Source organism: Pleurodeles waltl, chromosome 1_2, assembly GCF_031143425.1.
Source record: "Pleurodeles waltl isolate 20211129_DDA chromosome 1_2, aPleWal1.hap1.20221129, whole genome shotgun sequence".
NCBI lineage: Eukaryota > Metazoa > Chordata > Amphibia > Caudata > Salamandridae > Pleurodeles > Pleurodeles waltl.
This window is the reverse complement of record NC_090437.1, coordinates 492,917,346-492,943,479: the sequence shown is the minus strand read 5'-3', so window position 1 is coordinate 492,943,479 and position 26,134 is coordinate 492,917,346.

Genomic DNA, 26,134 nt, shown 5'->3' with positions numbered 1-26,134 from the left:
CCTTTGATATCCACCCAAGCACTCCCAATTTACTATCAAAGTCCTACCTCACTTTCCACCAAGTACAACGACTCTCCATTTTCACAGTTTGCACTCATTCCTCTGTGCACACATCCTTTCTCAATGATTTACATCCACTCATTGCCCTCTAGATCCTTTGACCAAACTCTGCATGCCATCTACTTTGGACTTCAACAAACAATGTCTGCCTGCTATATCCACTCTCCACCCTACACATTCGCCCTGCACATTTGCTCCATCATTGATGTCCACTGTCAACTTGTGTTGTTCATGCTATATTTGCCATCTCCATCATTCATTTTTACGCTCTGCACTTTACCTTCCCTGGCCACTCTGTGTTTTCCACCCTCTGCATGTGCTGTAAATACTCCACATGTGCTGTACATGCACTCTCCACCTTGTACGGTTGCTCTTATTTCCACTCTGCATGTCCTCTCCATTTGGTTCATATGCTCTAATATAGTCACAGCACTCCATGATTCCACCCAGCCAATACATGCCTCTCCACGCTAAATGAACACTCTCCACCCTAACATACGCTTGCCACCATCCAGATATTCTCTCCAAATACTTTACACATTCCTCGTGCTCTCTCCACCTTCATATGTTCTCTCCACCCTCCTTATTCTTTCTACCCAGTTCTTCCCTCTTCAGCCTCCACATGCTCTTTCCACTGTGTGTATTCACTATCTACCCAGTACATCCACTGTAAACAGTCCAAACCCTTCTCTCTGTATCTTTTCTCCACACCCACATAACCTGTTAAAATCATATTTTGCAGTAATTGCAATTAAGGATTGCGGTGACAGAGTTAGTGGAAGTGTAGTAATACTACAATAGTAGGTCAGGCAGAGATATGAAATGCTGTAATTGAGGGGCTTTTTTTGTATTTACTTAAAGATATGGTCTAATATTCTTATGGTGTAGCTGCGGAACAACTCTGAGAGAGAGATCAATCATAAAAAATTAAATGGATGCAATCATCATGGAATTATGCTCAGAAAAACATATCCAGAATTCCCCAGGGTCATACTGAAGTAATAAAAAAGAACCATGAAGTACTCATGGAGTTGTAAAATAATACATACACATCCTGAAGTAATCATAATCTTCTCTCATTCCCTAGTTGTAGCAAAGGCTTTGTGACGTACTCTGGTCCCATCCCCTAGTTGTCATGGAGACATCATGAACTAATCTTCTCCCATCCGCTATTTGTCATGGAGTCATCATGAAGTAATCTGCTCCCATCCCCTATTTGTCAAGGAGTCATCATGAAGTAATCTGCTCTCATCCCTTTGTTGTCATGGAGTCATCATGAAGTAATCCGCTCTCATCCATTTGTTGTCATGGAGTCATCATGAAGTAATCCACTCTCATCCCTTTGTTGTCATGGAGTCATCCTGTAGTAGTTCAAGATAATCACACATTTTCTAAAGAAGTAATCAGAAGACCATCCTGGAGTAGTTATTGTGATGACTTTGGAGTCATTTCATTTAAATATTTCACCCTATAGGCATACTCCATGATGGTTTGGGATGACTTCACTGGATAATTACAGGAATAGCTCAGCTGAAGTCATCAGATGACTTCAAAATGACTCCAGGAAGATCTTCCTTTTTGACTTGGGTTGTTCACACGGATGATGTAGCGAGAGAGGAACTGCAACCTAGAAGAGGACCTGTACAACACAGTGCTGCTGAATTATTTGTGCATTAAGTTGTGTCTGCAGATGGAATCCCTTGTTTGAAGAGAGAGCAACTCACAAGCAGCTGTAGATCAGTCCTAGAAGGTTTGATGCAGGTGGCCAGCTGGGCATTTTCCTAAGATCTATGTGACCAGTTCCCCCATAATTGTTATTTTCTTTATTTGTGTAACAGCATGTAATGCTAAGTACCAGAATACTAAAGTTCACCATCTCTAGCAAAGCTGTCCATGTTGCTATCTTAGACCCTGATTAGGAGTTTGGCACATGGTTTACTCCATCACAAACGTGACAGATCTCCCGTCCACCGTATTACAAGTTCCATAGGCTATAACGGAATGGTAATAGGGTGGACGGGATATCTGTTATGTTTGTGATGGAGAATCCCCTCCGGCAAACTCTAAATCAGGCCCTAAGTTGCTAACAGCAAACACATTACAGTTCATGCATACACTCAATAATGTTTCAATGGGATATTCAGGGTTCAGAATCTGCTCCTCATAATGTATTATCATAAACTCATTTGCACCATCCTCTCTTGTTAGTGTCAGTGACCTTCTCTTCTGCTTTTCCTATTAATTATTCTGATGTGCAAATTGAGCTGCACTTCCAAATTATTGGTTGACAGGTCACTAAAAAGCACTGCTGTTCCAAACAAATAGACAATACACTTTAAAAGGCTAGAATTCAGAATCCTGTACAGCATTAAAGCACTCTGCTTTTGGCTTAGAGGCCCCCTTCCTAAATTACCGGCCTGATCTTCAGACAAGGGTCTATAACAATGGAGAGGGCGTTTAACGATCATTATTGTCACAATCAGAAGGGCTATAATGATATCAGTACATTCCACCCACTGACTGTAAGATGTTCTAGATTAGAAAGGGACAACATAAAGACAAAAAAAGCAATTTTAAAGCAGGAGGTCTATGCAGCCATTTTAGCACCCAAGTAACTTCATTCTTTTCAATGGAGCTTTTAACAATCCAATGTTCTTATATGCAATAATGACCTATGGTGAGAAGAAGCATGCCCTCTCTCTGCTGTGAAAGGATACACTATGGGCATACCCACAGAAGCACATAACTTCTATTCGAGCAACTGTCAGGATTCTCTCGTGGAAATTTTTTCCTTTCCTCTTTGTGACTCAGCTTTCTGATTATGCCATTATTCCCTTTTTCACTTGGAGTCATTCAGACTCAACATGAGCATGTCTAGAAGGGAATATACTAACCCAGAGCTTCTGCTGGAGCTCGTGTTGTAGGTGAAATTCCAGAATTTAAAAGGCGTGTGAAGGGAGTGTTACAAAAGCGCGTGTTGACTTATGCATGATCATTGAATTGTATGTTTTCCACTGCAATCTACAGGTGATGTGTTTCCTTTTTTACTTGCTACTATGTGGTGCTTACACATTATGCTAAGCCCATGTCCAGGGAGGTTTCTGGTTAAAACTGATTTATTGGTCTATCGGTCTAGCTAATCCCATATGCTTTGTATTTTTGTATAACTTTTGATTCTTCTAGTTACGTGCATTCATGAACCTCCAGCGAATGATTAATTACTTATTTTACTTCTAAGCTCCTGTATTCTGCTAAGTACTGGATGACCCTCCCACTGAAGCATGTTTGCTGTTTTGTATTATGTGTTTTACATCAATGCCTAAAAATATACTTTGTATGCAAATGCTCCAAACCTCTTGCAAGCACATTTAAATAATGCAAATTGTGTATATTTATATATCTCTTCATTCACCTAAGCACTGTAGCAGTTTGTTAGCATGCTACACAGGGACTGCATGATTGGTTAGAACAGGTTTGTCTTGCAGTCTGGCCTATATGTGGTTTGTGTTGTGCCTGATTGAAAAGAGTGGTGATCTTATTCAGAGATAGGTCATTGCACCTAGGTGTATGAGGGCTAAAACGCATGCACTTTGCATTAATTTATTGGTATGCCTCATTGATGGTTAATACAAAGTCCAGCTGCAAGGCGATAAAGGAGCAGAACATAGCATGCACTGAATAGATGCATTCACTGTAGATGTTCTATGTATTCCCCAAGGAGTGATAGGTGTGCAACCCACAGGCATGCACAGGTTATAAGGAGCCATGGAAATTCTGTACTGGGTCCACCAAGAAATAAGAGTAGTGTGACCTATCGCCATGCCATCGATGAACTCAGCCAAAGTTAACAACCTAAAAAGTCAACCCAGGAACTATGATGAGTGACCCACAGAAAGGCACAGGAGAATCATAGTATAGTAAATGTGGACCAACAGGACAGAAACCCACATGAGTGTGCTTGTTACAGACAGCCAGAGACAATATTATTTAGGCTCCACTCAGGAGTTACAGGAGAGCATCCCATGCACATGCACTTTGTAATCAGTATTTTTGTGATTAGTAAAGAAGTTTCAGAGCCGACATTTGTAATAAAAGGCCAATTCCCAAAACTCTGAATTGTGGTGGGTCGGAATCTGACATACTTCATGAATATTAACTAAGTAGATCTAAAATTGTGGCTCACCACAATTGGAGGCCATCAGAGGGATGGTGGCCTGGTGGGGTCAGGAGACCACAATAACTGTGATTGCAGCCCATTTTCCTTAAAGAAAAAATGACTACATTTGAAAAGAAAATTCTACTTCTTTTGTTTGTTTAGGAGTTGGTAGTGGCCCCCTGGACCATTCACAGCAGCACATATCGCGGGACCATGGTGTAGCGCTGCCAGTCCTGCGCGCCATCTGATGCACCCTTGCCAATATTCCCAGTGTGTGCAGCTTTAGGACACATAGGGGGTCATTCTGACTCCCGCCGGCGGCGGTAACCGCACGCCTGGCGGGAGCCGCCGAATGACCGCACCGCGGTCAAATGACCGCGGCGGTCATTCTGAGTTTCCCGCTGGGCTGGCGGGCGACCGCCAGAAGGCCGCCCGCCCGCCCAGCGGGAAACCCCCTTCCACGAGGATGCCGGCTCCGAATGGAGCCGGCGGAGTGGAAAGGGTGCGATGGGTGCAGTTGCACCGGTCGCGATTTTCAGTGTCTGCTATGCAGACACTGAAAATCTTTGTGGGGCCCTGTTAGGGGGCCCCTGCAGTGCCCATGCCACTGGCATGGGCACTGCAGGGGCCCCCAGGGGCCCCACGACACCCGTTCCCGCCAGCAAGGTTCTGGCGGTCAAAACCTGCATGCCTGCAGCGCCGCCATGGAGGATTCCTCAGGCCAGGGGAAAACCGGCGGGAAACCACCGATTTCCCTTTTCTGACCGCGGCGGTCAGAATTGGCCTGGATGCACCGCCAGCCTGTTGGCGGTGCATCCGCGGTCCCCGGCCCTGGCGGTCTATGACCGCCAGGGTCGGAATGACCCCCATAATGAGGATACTTGGGAGAGGCAAGAGGAAGAGAAGCCATGGGCAATTTTTAGATGGGCAGGATTCTAGTATGAGGACAGCCATGAATCTGAACCTCTGATTTTCACATGTTTCATCTCAGCTGTTGGCTGTTGCTTGTGAAAGTTATAACACTGAAACTGCTTGTGTTAGGCATCTCAACAAACATTTTCTTTACAATCTCGAGAAAGAATCACTCCCAATGGGACTCATTCCCCTTTGTCAATGCATTTCCACCTTCTTTGAGGTGTTGGTAAAATATCAATATTTTGTGACCAGATTTTTGTTGCAAAACATTGATAAATAAGATACCAATCCAGTATTTGGAAGGGACTCCTAGAGCATGCCAGTTCTAGATACAAAATCTGTGTCCGTTTGGAATCCCGTTTTGGGAGTCGGAAATACTTTTCTCATTCCTAAAATGAGATTAGTACATTAGAAAAAACATTAAATGGTCAACTGAATGCTAAAATGGAGCATTTGCAACTGTTAAAATGCTGAGTGCACCAGTCCTCTAATGGACCATCCACGAGAAATGAGGGGTAAATCATAGAATTCAGAGTAGGAATTCAGCATAATAAATGCTTATTAGAGACTATCCAGGGGCATCAGTGGTGCAATCTGCAGGCACTCACTGGTTGCAGGCAGCCAGAGTCCCCGAGGTACATCTGAGTATTCAGATCTAAACATAAATATTAGATGTAAAAGAAGACGAAGTAGTGCAACAAGCCACGATTCATTGAGAGCAGGTCTCACCAACTTTGTCTCTTGAGGCCTTGTAGATGCTTATGAGTAATCCTAGTGTAGCTCAAAGGAGGTGTTGTGAAGGTTGAGATCTGATACCATATGCCACTTATCACAATCACAACAAAAGATGGAATAATAAGACAGAACTGTTATTCAGCTAAAAGTCCATTACTTTAATAACTTCTTACACACACACAAAAACACACACACACACAAAGTGAAAAGTAATCCAAATAGTAGGAAAACGAAAAACACAATAAACATGCAAAGTATCAGCAATGAAGACAACTTATCAACACTGGATAGCAAAGTTACATAACAAATATACTGTTATTTACCATTACAATGTTGTTCGCAATCAGATGGGTGCCAACAGGAAGGATGCCAATTCTCTCACATAGGAAACCAAAATAGAGATTATCCTATGGAACAGATAAGGTACACTGATACTGTGGCCAAAAACCGTCCTGCTTGCGATCAACTTAAAGATCATAAAACAGTCTTCAAAATATGTGGACACTTTTCCTTTCTCATAGGACACACTGGACTTATGGTATCTGATCGGATGGGACCTGAGAATCCAGTCAGCCCACCCAGACAAATGTTTTGAAGCTTGATGAAGTATTAAGGCATTTGTTTTCAGTTCATTGTGCATATTTGATCAGGGAGATTTGTTCTTCTCTTGGATTAGGGTGAAAGGGTATCTAGTGCAAAAATGTCAGATATATCATAATCCAGTAGTGCTGGAAAGAACGATTCAGTGGCTCTGAGACCAGGAAATACAGATATTTGCGAAAGGAGGCAGTTCTGCTGCACTCTGACCCACAGTGATGTTTGGGAAGAGATCCTACAATGACTAAAAGAAATGCATTGTCGCTGCAGAACATTCTTTGGGCTCTGACTTCAATAAGCAAAAAAGGACGAGAGGCATACTTAGGGGACCCAAATGTAGTTAATGTGTGGTGATGGGCTCATTCTAAACAACATAGTGAAGGTCGCACAATGATGGAACAAGCAAGTATAAGTGCAGGGACAGTGTACACACTAAGGAGAGTCAGCACTCAATGGACTTGCACTTGTTTCTTGAGGAGCTTCTTAGCACTCTGAAAAAAAGGCTTCAGTAATTGCTTTCGATTTAAATGTAGCAAGAGCAAAAATAGCAGCAATGTAGGTTATCAGTTCTTTAGCAGAACATAAGGTGTAGTACCAACCTCATGCAACGATTCATTACTAAACTCTAAAATGTGTATTTAAAGCACCAGACAAGGTCCACATATGTTGACAAGTTGAAGTTGGTGAAAGACCTGCTGGACTGTATAGGCGTTTTACCTCCCATTAATGACAGTCTAATGCCAACCACAAGTAGTGCATTATCAGTTAGCATCAACACTCCATTTTATACTCAAGATTAACAACAAGACCCTCATTACGACTTCGGTGAACTTTGGTGCAGGGAGCTCTGAGGGCCAAAATCTCTGTGATTTGTGCATGGGGGGTAGGTCAGGTTTGTCTGTCTGGAAGGTGAATTGTCTGCTCCCCTGTGGTGCGGCATGGTCAAAAAGGGAGTGAGCTATTCAGGTGTCCCAAGCCCTTGCAGCAGTGAAAATAGGTCCAGTGCTTCTAGGCCCGGAAATATGGTGTGTAAAGTTCACAGAGACACCTGTAATTGTGGATGGCCTAATACCACCCAAATGATGGTCATTGTGAAATTCACAATCAGCTAAGGGTAATCTTATAGACATATGCACTGGTGATGATTCTAATCACTATTTTTCCCTCATATTTGCTACAGCCAGCTATTAGGGCTGGCTTCAGACCCAACCCGACTAGATGTTTTGCAGAAAACATATAGCATATAAGACTTCATTTGATCTGCATATGATATATCATAATTATTGTAATAAGGACTGTAGTGATTAGTCAATTTAAATACCAACTTGCAACTTACCGCGCAATATCTTCACCACGCATCTATTATAATGCATATGACTTTACCAAGTATGCCTTTACCACACAAAATTTTACCATGCATATGCCTTGACCACGCATGCATTTACAACGAAAATTTAAGTATTTCACAGGTAAGTGTTGAGAATATATGTATATTACCTACTGGCAGTTGTCAGTAAGTAGTTAGGACCTAGGGCCAGATGTAGGTAGGCTTTTGCACCTCGCAAACGGCGAAAAACGCCGTTTGCGAGGTGCAAAAGCCCTCAAGCGATGCAGAAACACATTTTGCGAGTCTGAACCGACTCGCAAAATGTGTTTCCGATTCGCAAATAGGAAGGGGTGTTCCCTTCCTATTTGCGACTCGCACCGCGATTTAAGTTGATTTGTGACCGCGAAAGCGGTCGCAAATCAACTCGCAGTTACCATCCACTTGAAGTGGATGGTAACTCATTCGCAAAGGGGAAGGGGTCCCCAGGGGACCCCTTCCCCTTTGTGAATGCTCACAAAATTATTTTTTCAGAGCAGGCAGTGGTCCTATGGACCACAGCCTACTCTGAAAAAAACCGAAACAAAAGGTTTCGGTATTTTTTTCTATTTGCAGCTCGTTTTCCTTTAAGGAAAACAGGCTGCAAAGAGAAAAAAAAAAACTGCTTTATTTAAAAGCAGTCACGGAGATGGTGGTCTGCTGTCTCCAGCAGGCCACCATCCCCGTGAGTGCCTAGACTCGCTATGGGGTCGCAAACTGCGACCCACCTCATAAATATTTATGAGGTGGGTCTTTGCGACTCCATAGCGAGTTGCAGAAGGTGTCTGAGACACCTTTCTGCATTCCAAATTGCGACTTGCAATTTGCGAGTCGCAGGGACTCGCAAATTGCAAATCGCAATTTGGAATCTTTCTACATCTGGCCCCTAGTTTCTATAGAAAAAGTGTTTTTTGTTTCGCTGATAATTTCTGTGCCATTTGATGAATCTTCACGAAATGTTTGGAAGAAAATACAACTTTCACTTCAGCTACGTTTTGGAGTGATCTGTCGAGCAGGGGCAAAGAAAAAGGGGGGGTCTAACATGCATTTTCCCAATTCATTTTGCCATAGGGAGTTTGAACAGCAAAGGCGCCCAAACCTCTGGACGGAATTACACCAAATTTGGCAGAAAGGTAACTCTTAGTCCGGGAAGTGACCTTTTTGGTATTTGGTGTAAATCCATGAGTAGTTTTTGAAATATTAAAACTAATTTGTATATATAGGGACGTGAAGGCTCCGCAAACACTCCTGATCTTGTGCTGAGATCTCATTGGCTGCCAACACTACAACAACAAAGTGCTGTCATCCATCTTGGGACTCGGCTTCAACCGAGTTCCTGAACAAAAGGGTAAAAAATAAGAATAGGGGCCAGGACAGGGACAACCTGGCCCATTAGCTCTGGTGCTGGGGTCCCAGAGGGACCCCCCACTGCAAACAAGCATTTTTATTTTAAATCTTTGCCACAAATCCACAATGGGATCACATATCTGGTGCAAATTGCTTTTAAAAACCATGCATGGGTTCCCGATCTTGTTCTTAATGAAGCCCCCCGGGTGAGCCACTTCCCGGGGGCATGTAAAAAATAAGGAGGGGAGCACATGGGGCTCCTCCTCCTGGGCTTCCTAAAGCCCTGGATGACTGCCCAGTCCCCAGAACCAAACATACAATGAAATGCAGGGGGACACTGGCCTGCTTCATGGATCACCTCAAAACATTCCAGACAGCAGCAGATGTCAGCGTCAATTTTCTTGGGGAAAATTTCGTGAGGATTCGTCTACTGGCACCAAAGTTATAGATAAGTAAAAAAAAAAAAAATGTTTCTATAGAAACTAGGTCCTAACTATAACTATCTACTGTTGACTACCAATATATATATATATATATATATATATATATATATATATATATATTACCTACTGGTGATAGTTATAGTTAGGACCTAGTGCGCTGTTTGACTTGGCTATATATTTGGTGCCATTTGACGAATCATCAGGAAATTTTCCAGAAAAAGTGTGCCCAAGTGTCTTGTTGTACATGCGATGTTTCAGGGTGATCTATCAAGCAGGGGCTGAGAAAAAGGGGGAGGGGTGCAAACAAAAGTGTGTTTCCCATGTTAATTCCCATAGTCTCTTTAGACACGCCTGCAGCCCCAACCCCTAGACAGAATTCCCCCAAATTTGGCAGAAAGGTTGCTTTTGGTCTGCAGAGTACGCTTTTTGTTTTTTGGTGTAAATCTGTTCAGTAGTTGCAGAAATTAAAGGAAATCCAAATTTGTATATTCTGGTGGAGCCTAAGCACAGATCTCATGGTGAGATCTGATTGTCTATCAGCACCCCCACTGACATGCACTGTAGTGAATTGCAGGTTCTGAGGGTCAAAAAAAGGAGACTATATAAAGGGTGATAACAAATCTTAGTTACAATATGTGAGAAAACAGGGCTGATTGCAGAGGCCCCCTTCCACTTTTGGCTGGTGTTTTCCTGACTCTGATGGGGCCATGGGTACTGCTAACCAGTCCCAGGGCCTGTGCTCTGTGTAAAATCAGTATGCAAATTAGGCTAATTATAATTGGCTAAGTCAACCTACCTATAAGTCCCTAGTATATGGTAGGGCATGTAGGTTTAGGGATCCCAGCATAGGTAGTGCACCCATAGGTGCACTGCTTAGGTGCCCAGTGTCATATTAAAGGCAGGCCTGCCTTGCTGGCTGCTTTTAAATTAAAGTTAAAAGCAAATTCGACTTTGGAATTAAAAATAGTTCCAAAGTCTTAAACTACCTTATTGTTACATATTAGTCACCCCTAAGGTGTTCCCTATGTGCCCCTAGGGCTGGGTGCCATGTAAGTATAAGCAGAGACCTTATAAAAATAGATTTATAAGCCCTGGTGAGGTAAAAACAGCCAAATTCGTTTTCCCTCATTGTAATGAATGGCCTTCATAGGCTAGAATGGGGAGACTTTATTTTAATTTTAAAAGTCCCCTTAAGTGACAGATACACAGAGTTTGGTATCAACTTAATTGTTATAATAAATCCCACAACTTCCAGTTGTTGGATTTAATATAACTTGTTCAGGTAAAGAGTTTTAAACTTTACTTGAAATGTTGCCAACTTCAGCCCTACATTTGGTTTTGCTGCTGTGCTCTGATTGGCCAGCCTCTGGCAGCCTGGCCAGGCTACCTTGATGAGGTGTGAAGTGGCCTGGCTTCACACAAAGAGATGTGCCTGTGGGAGGGGATCTCCCATTCAACAGATGGTGAGGCAGGAAAGGTGAGGGCTGCCCAACTGGTCTTCAAAGGCAGAGAAGGACATTTGGAGCAACCCAGCAACACCCCCACATCCTGCAACCCCAGACAGCTAGGTGCCCCCTTATTAAGATTAGGAGAAGGCAGGAGAGGGGTGTGTTTATGATTTTTAGCCACACCAGTGGGTGCGCTCAGCCAGATGTAATCTCCAAAAATCACTTTCAGCATGATGAATTTTTGAGGAATGTTGCCTCCTGGGATTGATTTTTGCCACACTACCCAGGAAGTGATCATCACAGGGGGAAGGACCCTGCACCTGATTGGAGAACCAGGACCTCCCTGTTTTTCACCCAGGAGCAAGGATAAAGCTGGCAGACCTGCACCCACATATCAGTTCCCTACCACATCCCTACCAGGAAGAACTACAGAAGAAGAAGGACTGCCATGCTGGACCCCTGGCCTGCACCTGGACCCTGCACTCTGAAGGACTGCACCAGCTGCACACTTGGGCTTCACCACAAGAAGGACTTTGCCTGGCTTCAACTGGTTCAAGGAGGGATTCCCTGTTTGCTACAGGTGAAAAATTGCTAACCAGAGTCCCCTGCACCAACTCCTGAAGAAATCAACCAGCTGTCCACTGTCCAGTGGCCAAAAAGGAGTTTGTGCCATGTGCATTCTGGGAGTTGTAGTCCACACCCCCAAGGATCATCTCAGAGCTTCTGGAGCCTTGGGGTGAGCTGTGGACCCCAAAAGAACCTTAAAAGAACATCTGGGAGAAGACCCAGAAGTTTGGAGAAGTTTGGAGAACTTTTGAAAAAAAGCTCCATAGAGGGACCGACCCGCCGCAGAAACTCTAGCCGGCTTGCCTCAACCACGACCCGGCCTGATGTGTAGGTTCATCCCGGTGAAGAAAATCTCCAAAAAAGAGCCTAAGTCCGAACGTAGAAAGTTGACTGGGACCTCCCAGCCAGCTTATGTCCTTGGAGGGCTCCAAGGACATCGGATCAAGATCCAGGCTTACCCCGGTCGAAGGATTTTCACCTCGAAAAAACGACTAAGTCCAAAGGTAAAAATCTCCACCGAGGGCTCCCGCGACGTGTATCCGGAGAAGAGTTCCAGGAGGTCAGATTGGACTGGCAGGTTCGTCCAACTGAAGAAAATCTTCAGAAAAATGACTTAAGTGCGAAGGTAAACTTTTGACCGAGGCCTCCCACGGGCTGCAGCCGAGCCGGGCTCCATCGCGGTCGGCCTTAAACTTTGACTCTGCCCCGGTCGAGGTGCGAGCAGATGACCAGATTGGAGCTTTTTGTTTCTAGGCGCTAGAAAACAATAATTCTTTAAAAATTCATATCTCCGGTTCCCCTTATCCGATTTTAAACGTTTTTGTGTCATTTTAAAGATACAAAATATAATCTATTTTTAGAAATTGGTTTTGGATTTTTAAACCATTTCCTGTGTTTTATTTAATTACTGTTTTGTGATATTTGAATGCTTTACACTCTGTCTCCTAAGTTAAGCCTTGTCGCTCGTTGCCAAGCTACCAAGGGTTGAGCTGGGTTTAATTCACTGAGACCTAACTGGACCTAAGTGGAGGTTAATGGACTATTGCTAAGTGTAGGTACCTACCTGCCCTTACCAATAACCCATTTTTCTAACATTGTTGGTGCGCAGTGGTGGCATCCTGTACTTGTGTTCAGAATCACATTACAGTTTTAAGTAAAACACATTAAAAATCATTTAAATTGTCCTAGTGCAAAAATTGTTTTTAATTTTTAATTTGGATTAATTTCAATTATTTAATTTTTGTGATTTTTCTTAATCCTTGTTTCCAATTTTTGCAAAACGTTTTTGTTGACACAAAACTAGGGAACCATGGAGCTTGATCTGGCTAGCCTACCCACACTGACAGTAGTCCAGCTTAGGGGGTTGTGCACTGCAAGGGGGTTGCCTGCAACCACTGACCTCAGGAAGCATGTCCTGATTAAATCCCTGACAGCATGGGCTGAGGCCCAAGAAGTAGGCCCAGAGGAAGCTCCAGAGGAAGAAGAAGTAGGGGAGGATGCTAGCTCCAACCACTCAGGGGAGGGAGGGCATCTGAGCCTAAGTGAGGATGAGGAAGACCGGTCCTCATTACACACAGTCACTAGGGTCATACCCAAAGCTAGTTGGGAGAAGGGGGTCCCTTCAGGAGGAGAGAACCTGTCCCTCATGGAAAGAGAGCTGGAGGCCCAGCTAGCATTTATAGCTTTGGAGGCAGAGAAGCTGGCTCTAGAAAAGAAGAAGTGGGCAAAGAAAGAGAAAAGAGATGGTGGCAGTGACAGAGAAGCTGAGGTGTCCATGGGTGTTTTTTTTTGCCCCAGATTACCCAAGGGGGTGGTTCATGCTTATGTAGAGGGGGATGACATAGACAAGTGGTTGGAGGCCTTTGAGAGGGCACTCCAAATGAGAAGGGTTAGGCCTCAATACCGGGGTTCACTTTTATGGGAGTTGGTTCCCAACTCAGGGAGGGATAGGCTTCTGACCTTAAGTGGGGAGGAGGCAGATTCATACCATAGTATGAAGAGGTGCTTAACCAAGAAGTTTGGCCTGACCCCAGAGCAGTATAGGATGAAGTTCAGGGACACCCAGAAGGTCAGTACCCAGTCTTGTGTTGACTTTGTAGACACCTCACTTAAGGCACTAGAGGGCTGGTTTCATGGCAACAAAGTAAATACTTATGAGGGGTTATACAATCTGATCATGAGAAAGCACATCATGAACAATTGTATCCAAGAAAGGTTACGCCAGTATCTAGTGGACTCTAAGCTGACCAACCCTAGAGAGCTAGGGGAGGCAGCGGATGAGTGGTTGAGAACCAGGGTGGTTGTCAAATCCCAGGCTCCAAGAAGGGGGGTCAGGTCCCCAAAAACCTAAGGAGGGAGGTGGTAAGCCCACCACAGAGACTCCCTCTGTACCCCAGAACCCTAAGAAGAAGGAGAGTAAATCCCACTCCCACTCTGACAAGCAGAGACAGGGAGACCCAGGGTTAAAAATGCTCTTGGACAATAAGGCTTGCTTTGACTGTCAGCAGACAGGTCACTTCAGAGGAGATGCAGCCTGTCCAAAGAAGGTGGTTAGCGCTGGGCTGTCCAGTGTAGCCATGGAGGAGGACTCCTCAGATGATGAAGTCCTCCTAGCATTGAGCTGGGAGACAGGACCAGATGGTAAGCTGGTGATCCCTGAGGGTGGGAGTAGGCACTTTCACCCCATTCAGGTGAATGGGATCCCTACCACTGGCCTGAGAGACACCTGTGCCAGTCACACTATAGTGAGTGACCGGTTAGTGACCCCAGACATGAATGTGCCAGGAGAGACCAGGAAAGTCAGGATAGCCACAGGGGAGGTCACCTCCAAACCTGTAGCAATAGTGCCCCTAGAGAGGGAGGGTATCCTTGACTGGTTTCAGGTGGTAGTCAGTGCTGACCTCCCTCTAGATTGTATCCTGGGCAATGACCTCCCAGAGGTGAGTCTGGTCCCAGATGGAATGGCCCAGATCACTGTACTGGGGGTGAATGTTTGACAATGTTCAGCATTCCATCCATCACTTGTTGTTTTTGCTTTGTCGCCCTAAGTGGGACGGGTATGCCCAGACGTGGGTCCCGTGCTTCCCATGCCACTGGATTCAAGCTAGCCTGGCTGATGAGGGGTGAAACCCCGAAACCGGTCCCAGGATGCTTGTTTCCAGTCCAGGGAAGACCTGGCCTAGCAGTTCGGGCTGGACTGTTCCCATGGGGAACAGGGTCAAGACTGATTTGCATATGGCTGGGTCCAAACTGGAATGGCATGGGCAGCAAAAAAACGATGGATTTAGGCCCAGATCACTGTACTGGGGGTGAATGTATGACAATGTTCAGCATTCCGTACATCACTTGTTGTTTTTGCTTTGTGGTCCCAGATGGGGCAGTCGCCCAGGGCGCCCCCCAACTTAAAGTCCTGGGGAGTCAGTCCCTACAGTTAGGAGACAGGGGTCCCCAAGAAAAGGAGAGAAGAAAAGGAAGGGTGGGCCACTCTTAAAGACAGTTCCAGGGAGCCAAAGGCCTTCTGCCCCAGTGGGGGGGGAGCCCAGAGTTGGCACTGGTGAGGCTTGACCTGACCCCAAGGAAGTCCTGAGTAGTCAGGCAGCTGTCCAGATGCAGGGTGTTGCCCCTGCACTGACAGAAGGGAGAGTGTAAGGAGGGTGTCTGCCACAGGAGGTGGTAGCCCCCCACTCTAGACAGCAAGAGGGGTGCCCGGACCCCACATTTGCCCCTAAAGCAGCTCAGCCACCTGTCAGTGGAGAGCTTAGGGTGTGGTTCTGGGTACTGACAGCTGTCAGTAGCCTCTGCTGGGTGCTAGCCTTCCTGGCAGCACTGTACTTGGCCAGGGAGGCAGACCCCAGGGCCAAAAGCAAAGTAGGCCCCCTCACCCTGTTGGACCATTAATCACAAGAGGCACTCGTTACAATAACACAATTTAACAATATTTGAAAAAAAGTACTATAGAGTCAGTATTCTACAAGCAAAACAATATTCCATGTATTTCTGAAAAAAATAATATGAACTTCAATGCACATTTCAATATCCTGTAATTGAATATCAATATCCAAGTCCAATTCAATGAAGATTAAAGAAGATTGTCATGTGTGTTGCTCCGATCTTATTACTTGACCAAAAATCAAAGTCCAAATTTGTTCAGTCGATGTTCAATAATGTTCTCCATGTATATCATGTGATTGTGTCATCAACGCCGATTCGAACCTCACATCCAACCTTACAGCACGTGTTTCGTCCGGGAATTTCCCAATGACTTTGTCAGGGCTGCAATTGTATAAATTCCTGTTAATTGAATCTGAATCTATCATCCTGGTTATGCAATAATATAAAGAACCTCCACCGGTTCACTAAGAGGTGGGATAGATGATTATTGAAAATATTTAAAACATGCATCCTCAAGCATGTTAGTATCATGTGTAAAATATAAAACACTATTAGCTCATGAATTCTGTGCATCTTTGAATAATTAAAAAAATGTGATATCAGTGCACAAGTGTGGGAAACGGTGAATTATTTCCAATATAGAGATTCTAAATCTCACTACGTCACACACCTTCCACATCATATGGTGACCCCAAGGCATAGTGACCCCTTTGTTGTCCTAATATTTAGAAATAAACCCAAAATCTTACCTAAATGTTACAAATGCCGTATATTTGCAGTGACTCAAATATTGGGAGTAAATACTCCTTGTTAATATGCCCAAATATATTCTGCTTACCAAGCACGTCTATCCTGGTGTTTATATCTTCTGTCAAATAAGTACAAATAGTACCAGCTAAGTGGCTTTACCATTGTATAACATCAAACACTAGCCATACTAAACTACCTTAGACCACACACCTGATAATCTCAAAGCACAATGATAATTCATGACACATGTTTGAAGATGGCTAAAACACTCGCTTTCAATATGAGTGTTGAGTATATATTCTATTGTCAGCACCAACCAAGTATCTCTATTGCTCAAAGAGATCTAAGCGGATCGCTACATTACTGCGTTTGTCTTAATGTCTCACCCGATTACGAGCGCAATTAAGAAATCCAAATATGGAATACCGTGTCAAAAAATAGCTAAAACACGCACAGCCAATATGAGTAGGAAGTGTGTACTATATTATCGGCAGCAACCAAGCATTACTATTGCTCTATGAATTGTAACCGTATCTTAATATTGCCGCATTTGCCTAAATGACTCACCCGAACAATGAACACTGGTCGAAAACTACAAATATGAATAGCCGCTTCCCGAAAGCGAGTCCGTGTCGGGCTCCTGACTGTTATTTCCACCAGCGGCAGCGACTCCACACCTTGAACAAAGAAGACGGGCTGGACGCTCGTCCTGTTCTCTTAAATATCGCGCTACTACGGACGGTGTTTCCCATAGAGATTAAAAAAGGATTACATTACTGGCGGCCATCTTGTGAGTAAAAGTTGTGCGATGTCAGTAAGGAGAGACCCATTAAAAAAATAGTGCTTTAAATACATATGCCAGGTGCCCAAAAAAGGGAGGATCCGTGAATCGTGTTGGTTATTAAGAAAGAGTATTATAAAAATAATTAATGGATAATAAGAAAGAGACCCAGATATAGATTAATATTAGGTGTTCATTTTAACATATCAATTTTTTTTTTTTTATAATTTAGTAGTGTGCAACAATGATCTTGAGTTCAAAGGGGTTGGAATAAATTGCCTCTGTGTGGAGAAAGATGAGTTCTTGCTTGGCAGAATGACAAAATGATGAATTTACCAAAATTATGGAAAACGAAAATTAGACCATAATTGTTGTGCACAATGGACATATCATTTGGCATTTTATACAGAACTTCAAAATATGAATTCCTTACACTTCATTTTCATGTGTAAGTTATCCATATAAAACAAGTCCACATAAATATATGTGCCACTTTAGTCAATATATGTCATGTTCACATAATACATATTGAGTCATCACACAAATACTATCTGTAGCGAATGAATTTGGACCCATCTAATCAATACACTGAATGTTGAATATTTTAAAAACACCTAAGGTGCTCCTGTCCATCAAGCAGCTATCAATATACATACTCATCCTAGTCACCAAGAAAATATTCAAGTTCCCTGTCCGTATTGAGACCTGTTTCTACCGCTCTCAAACGTAATATCCATAATGCCTCTTTTCTCCTTAAAGCCAACTCTCTGTTACCCCCCCTTGGATCCATTCCTATATGGTCAATACCAAAGAATTCAAAGGATTTGCGAGGTCCTTGCAACTCACAAGACATTATGTTGGTCATTACAACCCTGGCGGTCGGTGTTAAAGCGGCGGTAAGACTGCCAACAGGCCGGCGGTAAAAAAATTGGAATTACGACAGTGGCGGAAACCGCCAACAAAGACACCCACTTTAACACTCCGACCGCCATGGCGGTACGGACAAACAGCTTGGCGGCCACCGCCAACAGACAGGCGGAAGACAAAGTAACCATAAACAAAATATACACCAAGCTTAGTAGTCCAGGTAGTGCTCCAATGAAGTCTGTGGAACACTGGGCCCACACGGTATGGGCGAGGCCCACACAAGATCCCCGACCATGACGGAGAGAACACTGCAGGGGCATCAGAGAGCAAGAAAACAGGCACCTCAGGGGGAGGGAAAGGGGGGGCACCTCACCGGCTGAGTGCACAACACCAAATCCACGAGAGGGCCACATGCCCACTGTTCAATCCTGGGGAGTGCAAAGCCACAGTCTCTCAAGTCTATACAGTGGGTGGGTTGCCCACTGTTCCATCCCGGGGAGTGCAAAGCCACAGTCTCTCAAGTCTCTACAGTGGGTGGGTTGCCCACTGTTCAATCCTGGGGAGTGCAAAGCCACAGTCTCTCAAGTCTCTACAGTGGGTGGTTTGCCCACTGTTCGATCCTGGGGAGTGCAAAGCCACAGTCTCTCAAGTGGATGACAGTCTCCACTGGTTCTGGAGGGGGCCTTGTGCCCAGAGTGCTTCATCCTGCTAAGGACTGAGGTAGTGGGTGTATCTCTCCACTGGTTCTGGAGGGGGCCTTGTGCCCAGAGTGCTACATCCTGCTAAGGACAGAGGTAGTGGATGACAGTCTCCACTGGTTCTGGAGGGGGCTCTGTGCCCAGAGTGCTTCATCCTGCTAAGTACAGAGATAGTGGATGTATCTCTCCACTGGTTCTGGAGGGGGCCTTGTGCCCAGAGTGCTTCATCCTGCTAAGGACAGAGGTAGTGGATGTATCTCTCCACTAGTTCTGGAGGGGGCATGGTGCCCAGAGTGCTTCATCCTGCTAAGGACAGAGGTAGTGGATGTATCTCTCCACTGGTTCTGGAGGGGGCCTTGTGCCCAGAGTGCTTCATCCTGCTAAGGACAGAGGTAGTGGATGACAGTCTCCACTGGTTCTGGAGGGGGCATGGTGCCCAGAGTGCTTCATCCTGCTAAGGACAGAGGTAGTGGATGTATCTCTCCACTGGTTCTGGAGGGGGCCTTGTGGCCAGAGTGCTTCATCCTGCTAAGGACAGAGGTAGAGGATGACAGTCTCCACTGGTTCTGGAGGGGGCATGGTGCCCAGAGTGCTTCATCCCGCGTGTGACGGACTCAGTAGCGTCAGTGCCCTTGGCGCTCATGGGCCAGCGGTGCTTGAGGCGGCGGTGCCCTGTTCAGTGGTGCTTGAGGCGGCGGTGCCCTGTTCAGCTGTGCTTGAGGCGGCGGTGCCCTGTTCAGCGGTGCTTGAGGCGGCGTACTCCTTTGCAGTGACTCAGCTGCTGGCGGTCCTCTCTGTCCCAGCGGGGCTTGTGCTGGCGGTCCTCTCTGTCCCAGCGGGGCTTGTGCTGGCAGTCCTCTCTAGCCCAGCAGGGCTTGTGCTGGCGGTCCTCTCTGTCCCAGCGGGGCTTGTGCTGACGGTCCTCTCTAGCCCAGCGGGGATGATGGCGGTGGCCTCCTGGGCAGCGGGGATGATGGCGGTAGCCTCCTGGGCGGCGGGGATGATGGCGGTGGCCTCCTGGGCAATGGGGATGATGGCGGTCTCCTCTGCCGTGCTGCTCTTCCCAGACTTTCCTGGTTTCTTGTGGCCCTTCCCCACCTTGGAAGGTGTCGCAGCTGACTCCACACTCCCACCGGGACCCCTGGGAGCGGCTTTGGTGGCTGGAGTCTTCCCCCCTCTCCCGCCGGGCACTGGCCAACTTTTGATGCTTCACAGGAGGGGGACTGTCCATGCCGTGGCTCCGTGCCACACTGGCTGCCCTGGTGGCCGGGTGCACTCCAGATTCCGGTGACTAGAGGCACCACTGGTCCCGGAGATGTTGTGGCTGAGGTGCAAGTTCAGGACCTAGGAGACGGACGGGGTGGGGGAGGTGTGGGAAAGAGGTCAAGGTTGGACAGGAAAAGTTTTTTGGTGACACTGGGACGGGTAGCTGGAGGGGGTTTGGGAGTGGAGGAAGAGGTTGTGGTTGTAGGAGGTGTTCGTTTGCTGACTTTGGGTGAAGGTGCATGGGCTGGAGGCTATCGTGAGGTGGATGGCTGTTGGGTGGGTGTGTGCCTGCGTTTGTGTATCTTGTGAGGTGGCGTCACAGACACACTGGGAGAGGACACAGGGGACGTGTGAATGGTAGTAGGGGTGGTAACTGCACGTGAGCGGGGTGTGGTGGTGGATGTGCTGGTGATAGCAGTAGTGGCTGTAGATGTAGTGCATGCAGGTGTGAGTGTAGACGACACTGGGAGGGAGGAGGAAGACGGAGAGGAGGGGGACACAGTGGAGGCAGTCGATGTTGGTGTGTCTGCATGTGTGTGATGCTTGCGTGAGTGCCTGTGGGATGTGTGGTGCTTATGTTTGCCAGAGCTTCCCTTGTGTGTTGACGTGTGTGCATGCTGGTCTGTAGGTGTGCTTGTGATAGGCTGGGGTACAGGGGACTGGGTCTGGGTGGAGGTAGTTGGAGGGGGGAGGCTAGAGACAGGGACAATGGCTGCCATCAGTGCTCAGGCCAGAGTCTGAAAAGCTTGCTGAAGGGCCGCCTATCCAGAATGAATGCCCTCCAGGAATGCATTTGTTTGTTGCAACTGCCTTTCTACACCCTGGATGGCATTCAAAATGGTAGACTGCCCAACAGTGAGGGACCTGAGGAGGTCAATGGCCTCCTCACTGAGGGCCGCAGGGGTGACTGGGGCAGGGGCTGAGGTGCCTGGGGCGAAGGTGATGCCCACCCTCCCGGGTGAGCGGGCACGGGGCAAAGGCTGAGGGGCTGCTGGGAGGGCAGTGCTGATAGGGGGGGTGGCGGCTGTACCTGTAGATGGGAGGGTGGCACAGAAGTTGCCACCATCACAAGGGAGCTCCCATCAGAGGACGAGTCCATGTCGCTGGTCTCAGCTCCTGTCCCCGCCGTGGAGCTCCCCTCGCCCTCCCTCCACTGGTGAAGTCCGAGTCTGTAGTGTGGCCCTCCATGGCCATGTGGGATGTAGCCCCCTCGTGCTCCGGTGCCACTGCTCCTCCGCCTGATGATGCTAATGCACACAAGAACAGGGAGACCACAAAAAGGGGGGGGACTACAGAAGAAAGACATGTTGAGTGCATGCATTGCCTCTACCGTTGGCAGACACGACAGACACAGAAGCCCCATGCACTACGCCGCGCTCTTGGGCTCCACTGTTCAATCCCTGGGAAATGGCCTACTACGCTATGGACGACATCTGCACACATGGATGACACAGGTGCATGACTAGGTGTACTTGGCACTCTACAGAGGTTGGGTTGGGTGCCACATGGCCTGCCTTACGGAGGGACCTTGCCTACGAAACTCGCCCTGGCCCAGAGAAACCCACAGCCCACCTCCCCCACCCAGACCCCTCCACTGCGCGCAAAATCAACAGGATGAGAGTGTACTCACCCCCTTGTGGCTGCTGTGATGCCCTCAAGCGCCCATCCAACTCCAGGTACGCCACCACCAGGATCCTGAACATCAGGGGGGTTATGGTGCGACGGGCACCCCTCCCACGTTGCGAGGCCATCCCCAGCTGAGCCTCTGCCCTCTTCTTGCTCCAGCGGTGAATGTCCTCCCATCTTTTCCGGCAGTGGGTGCTCTGTCTGTGGTAGACCCCCAGGGTCCGGACGTCCTTGGCGATGGCACGCCAAATATATTTTTTCTGGTGGGCGCTGACCTACATGAAGTGTACAGGGGGAAGAGAAACTTATTACCAACTGCACCGTCACAGTCATTGGCCCCCATCCCTACCCTTGCCATGTGGCACATGCACTCACTGTTGTTTCATGCACGCCGCAATCTCCCTCCCCTTCTTACATCCACCCCACTCCACACAGGCATAGCCCATACAGCATGCTCCCGGTGTACTTACCTGTTTGTCTGGAGGACCGTAGAGTAGCGTGTACTGGGGAGGATCCCGTCCACGAGTTTCTCCAACTCCTCGGATGTGAAGGCAGGGGCCCTTTCCCCAGACACTCGAGCCATTGTCTCTTCCAGACCGAGGCCACAGCAGCACTTGCAGTGTAGGTCCTCTCTTGTCGAAGATCAGGTATCGAGTGATTGAACAGATAGAAAATGGCAGTCACGTCCGCAGCAGTGCGTACCGTCACTGCCGGCGTACATCGTCATTGGCTCATGGGACCCATAGGGTCCAATGTTAACCAATGCAGCATTGCGCCGCGGTCTTCGACCGCCTACCGCGACGGTGTACAACGCCAGCGCAGTTACCTCACATCCCATTGTCCCACTTTAGAGGTCAGGCAGCCGCCATTTCAGGGACCCACATGGCTTCATTTTTAACTGCGTCACACATACCTAGGCCTAGACTCAACACACATACAGGCCACTTTTTGGATAATGATTTGTGTTCTGTGTAAGCTGTGGGTACGTACCTCTGAGTTGGTTGACTCTGTGCTCACTGTTGCCCTTCATAGGCACCGTCCGCTGGGACATGTGAGGAGATGGCGGCAACCTCCGGTGTATCGACCGCTGGTGGACCTGTCGACAATGGAGGAAAGACATGTGATCATCAGATACAGGCTTGACTGTGCCACAATCCAGGAACTGTGTACCCAGCTAGAGCCAGACCTGATGTAAGTTATCCGCCATAACACAGGAATCCCCCCTCAAGTGCAGGTGCTGTCAGTGCTCCATTTCCTTGCAAGTGGGTCATTTCAAACAACTGTGGCCATTGCATCAGGGATGTCCCAGCCTATGTTTTCCAACATGTTGTCCAGAGTGTTGTCTGCCCTGCTGAAACACATGCGGAGCTACATTGTTTTCCCTCAGGTGGAGGATTTTCCTACAGTGAAAGGTGATTTTTATGCCATGGGACATACCCCAACATCATAGGTGCCATTGATGGGACCCATGTGGCTTTGGTCCCCCCCCGCAGGAGTGAACAGGTGTACAGAAACCGGAAGAGTTACCATTCCATGAATGTACAGATGGTATGTTTGGCAGACCAGTACATCTCCCATGTTAATGCCGAGTTCCCTGGCTCAGTGCATGATGCCTACATCCTGCGGAATAGCAGCATCCCTTATGTGATGGGTCAACTCCAGAGGCACCGTGTGTGGCTATTAGGTGAGCACCTGGAAGCAAGACAGTGGGAATGGTTGTCTGGGTCTGGGGTTATCCCTACAGGTTCGTGTGTGTCTAACTGTTGTCCCTCGCCATTTGCTGGTGACTCTGGTTTCCCCAACCTGTCATGGCTACTGACCCCAGTGAGGAATCCCAGGACAAGGGCAGAGGAACGCTACAATGAGGCCCATGGGCGAACACGGCAGATAATCGATCGGACCTTCGGCCTCCTGAAGGCCAGGTTCAGGTGCCTCCATATGACAGGTGGATCCCTATTCTACTCACCAAAGAAGGTGTGCCTGATCATCATGGCCTGCTGTATACTTCACAACTTAGCTTTGGTGGATGGTGGAGGAATGTCCATGGCAGAGTCCAGTCTATTAGTCTCACAGGTGCATTGCCCAAATGGGCATAGGAAGTGGAGCTGGGACAGTTTAAGGATGGACAGGGTGACAAATCAGGACAGAAGGATGACATTCAGGGTGGTCTCATGTCTTGGCGGGGGTCTTGGCATCGTTCTCTGTCTTTGTCCTGGATCTCAGGGACCGTTTGCGGGGTGGTTCTCCCTCTGTAGGGGGTGGGGTGCTGGTGTGGTGGTCCTGTGGCGGTGCCTCCTTTCCACTAGCGCCGGCGGAGGTGGTGGGCAGTTCATCGTCCAGGCTAGTGTCAGGGGCCCCTTGTAGTGCCGCAGTGTCCGTCCTGGTGTTGAGTACTTCCTTCAGCACCCCTACAATGGTGCCCAGGGTGGAATTGATGGCTCTGAGTTCCTCCCTGAAGCCCAAATACTGTTCCTCCTGCAGGCGCTGGGTCTCCTGAAACTTGGCCAGTACCGTTGCCATCGTCTCCTGGAAGTGGTGGTAGGCTCCCATGATGGAGGAGAGGGCCTCATGGAGAGTGGGTTCCCTTGGTCTGTCCTCCCCCTGTCGCACAGCAGCCCTCCCAGTTCCCCTGTGTTCCTGGGCCTCCGTCCCCTGGACCGTGTGCCCACTGCCACTGCCCCCAGGTCCCTGTTGTTGTTGGGGTGGTGGGTTATCCTGGGTTCCCTGTAGTGGTGGACACACTGCTGATTGACGTGTCCTGGGGACGGAGGTATGGGCCCGCTGGTTGAGTGCTGTGCTGGTGTTTCCAGAGGGGGGAAGCTCTGTAGTGGCCTGTGACTGTGTGATGGAAACCGACTGTCCCGAGGTCCCCGATGGGCTGGGCTGGTCATCTAGATCCAGTTGAATAGAGGTGCTGTCATCACTGTGGGCCTCTTCTGTTGGTGGTGTGGACATGTGTGGACCCTCCTGTCCGGTGACGTTGGGTAGGGGTCCTGCAGGGGTATAAAAGGATGTTTATTACATCTGTGTGTGCCATGGTGTGCAATGGGTGGGTGACCGTGTACCCCAGTGCTTGCATTCCTGTGTGGGACCTTGTGTGATGATGGTTTAGGGGGGTGTGTGGGTGTGTGCAGTGGGCATGCTTTAGTGATGGGTGTCCATGTTTTGTTGTTGCATGCAGGGCTTGGTGTTGGGATGTGTTGTTTGTGATGTTGGGACATTTGTGAGGAGTTGGAGTGATGGGGGTGAGGGTGAGGGTGGGGGTATGTGATGGCATGCAGGTAGGGTGGGGGATGTAATAGTTAAGATTTGACTTACCAGAGTCCATTCCTCCATCTACTCCAGCGAGGCCCTCAGGATGCAGAATCGCCAAGACCTGCTCCTCCCATGTTGTTAGTTGTGGGGGAGGAGGTGGGGGTCCGCCGCCAGTCCGCTGAACCGCAAGGTGGTGTCTTGAGACCACGGAACGCACCTTCCCCCGTAGGTCGTTCCACCTCTTCCTGATGTCCTCCCGATTTCTTGGGTGCTGTCCCACTGCGTTGACCCTGTCCACTATTCTGCGCCATAGCTCCATCTTCCTTGCAATGGAGGTGTGCTGCACCTGTGATCCGAATAGCTGTGGCTCTACCCGGACGATTTCCTCCACCGTGACCCTGACCTCCTCCTACGAGAACCTGGGGTGTCTTTGCCGTGCCATGGGGTGGTGTGTGTGGTGATAAGTGTGCTGATATGTAGTGGGGTGTTGTGTGAGGTGCGTGGAAATTATGGGGGTGATGGTGTTGTGTGCCTGTGGATGCTAGTATTGTTGATGGTGGTGTCTCTCTCTGTGCTTCTTTCTCAATTGTGGTCGTAGGGGTTTGTGGGTGATGTGGGTGTGTGTTTTATATTGTATTGGGTGTGTGGGAGTGGTGTGTGTATGTGTATCAGGTGTGTGTATTTCAAATTGTCCAATGTGGTAGTGTTTTGTATATGTGTGTGTATTTTGAGCTCGGCGGTGTGTACCGCCAATGGAATATTGTGGTTGAAAGACCGCCGCGTGGATTCATGGGTCGTGATAGTGTGGGCGTATTTCTGTTGGCGTGACGGTGGAGGTTTTGTTTTCGCCAGTTTATCACTGACCTTTGGTGTGGCGGACGTGTGTGGGTGTCTGAATATTGGGGGATTCCGTGCTGTGGGTCATAATAGCTGTGGCGGAATTCCACGGCCGCGGCGGTGTGTTGGCGGTCTTCTGCACGGCGGTAAGCGGCTTTTACCGCCAATGTTGTAATGACCGCCACTATGTGCTACTAATGGGTATCTGTAGTCTTCATGAGCAAGTGCCCTCGCATGCTCTCCTATCCTTATTCTTAATGGACGAATTGTACTTCAAACATAATAGCGGCTACATTTGCACAAAACAACATATACCACAAAGGAGGTGCCACTATTGATGTGTGTTCTAATCTTAAATACCTTGACCGAGTTGTCTGTAAATTCCATTCTTTTTCAGCTTGCCCATTTACATAGTCCACAATGACCACAATTATAAAAACCTATTGTGCGGGCAGAAAGCCAATCCTCCTTAGTGTGATTTAAGGGATAACTCTGCCATGGTGGGGTTGCTCAAGTGTTGGGTGACCTCTTT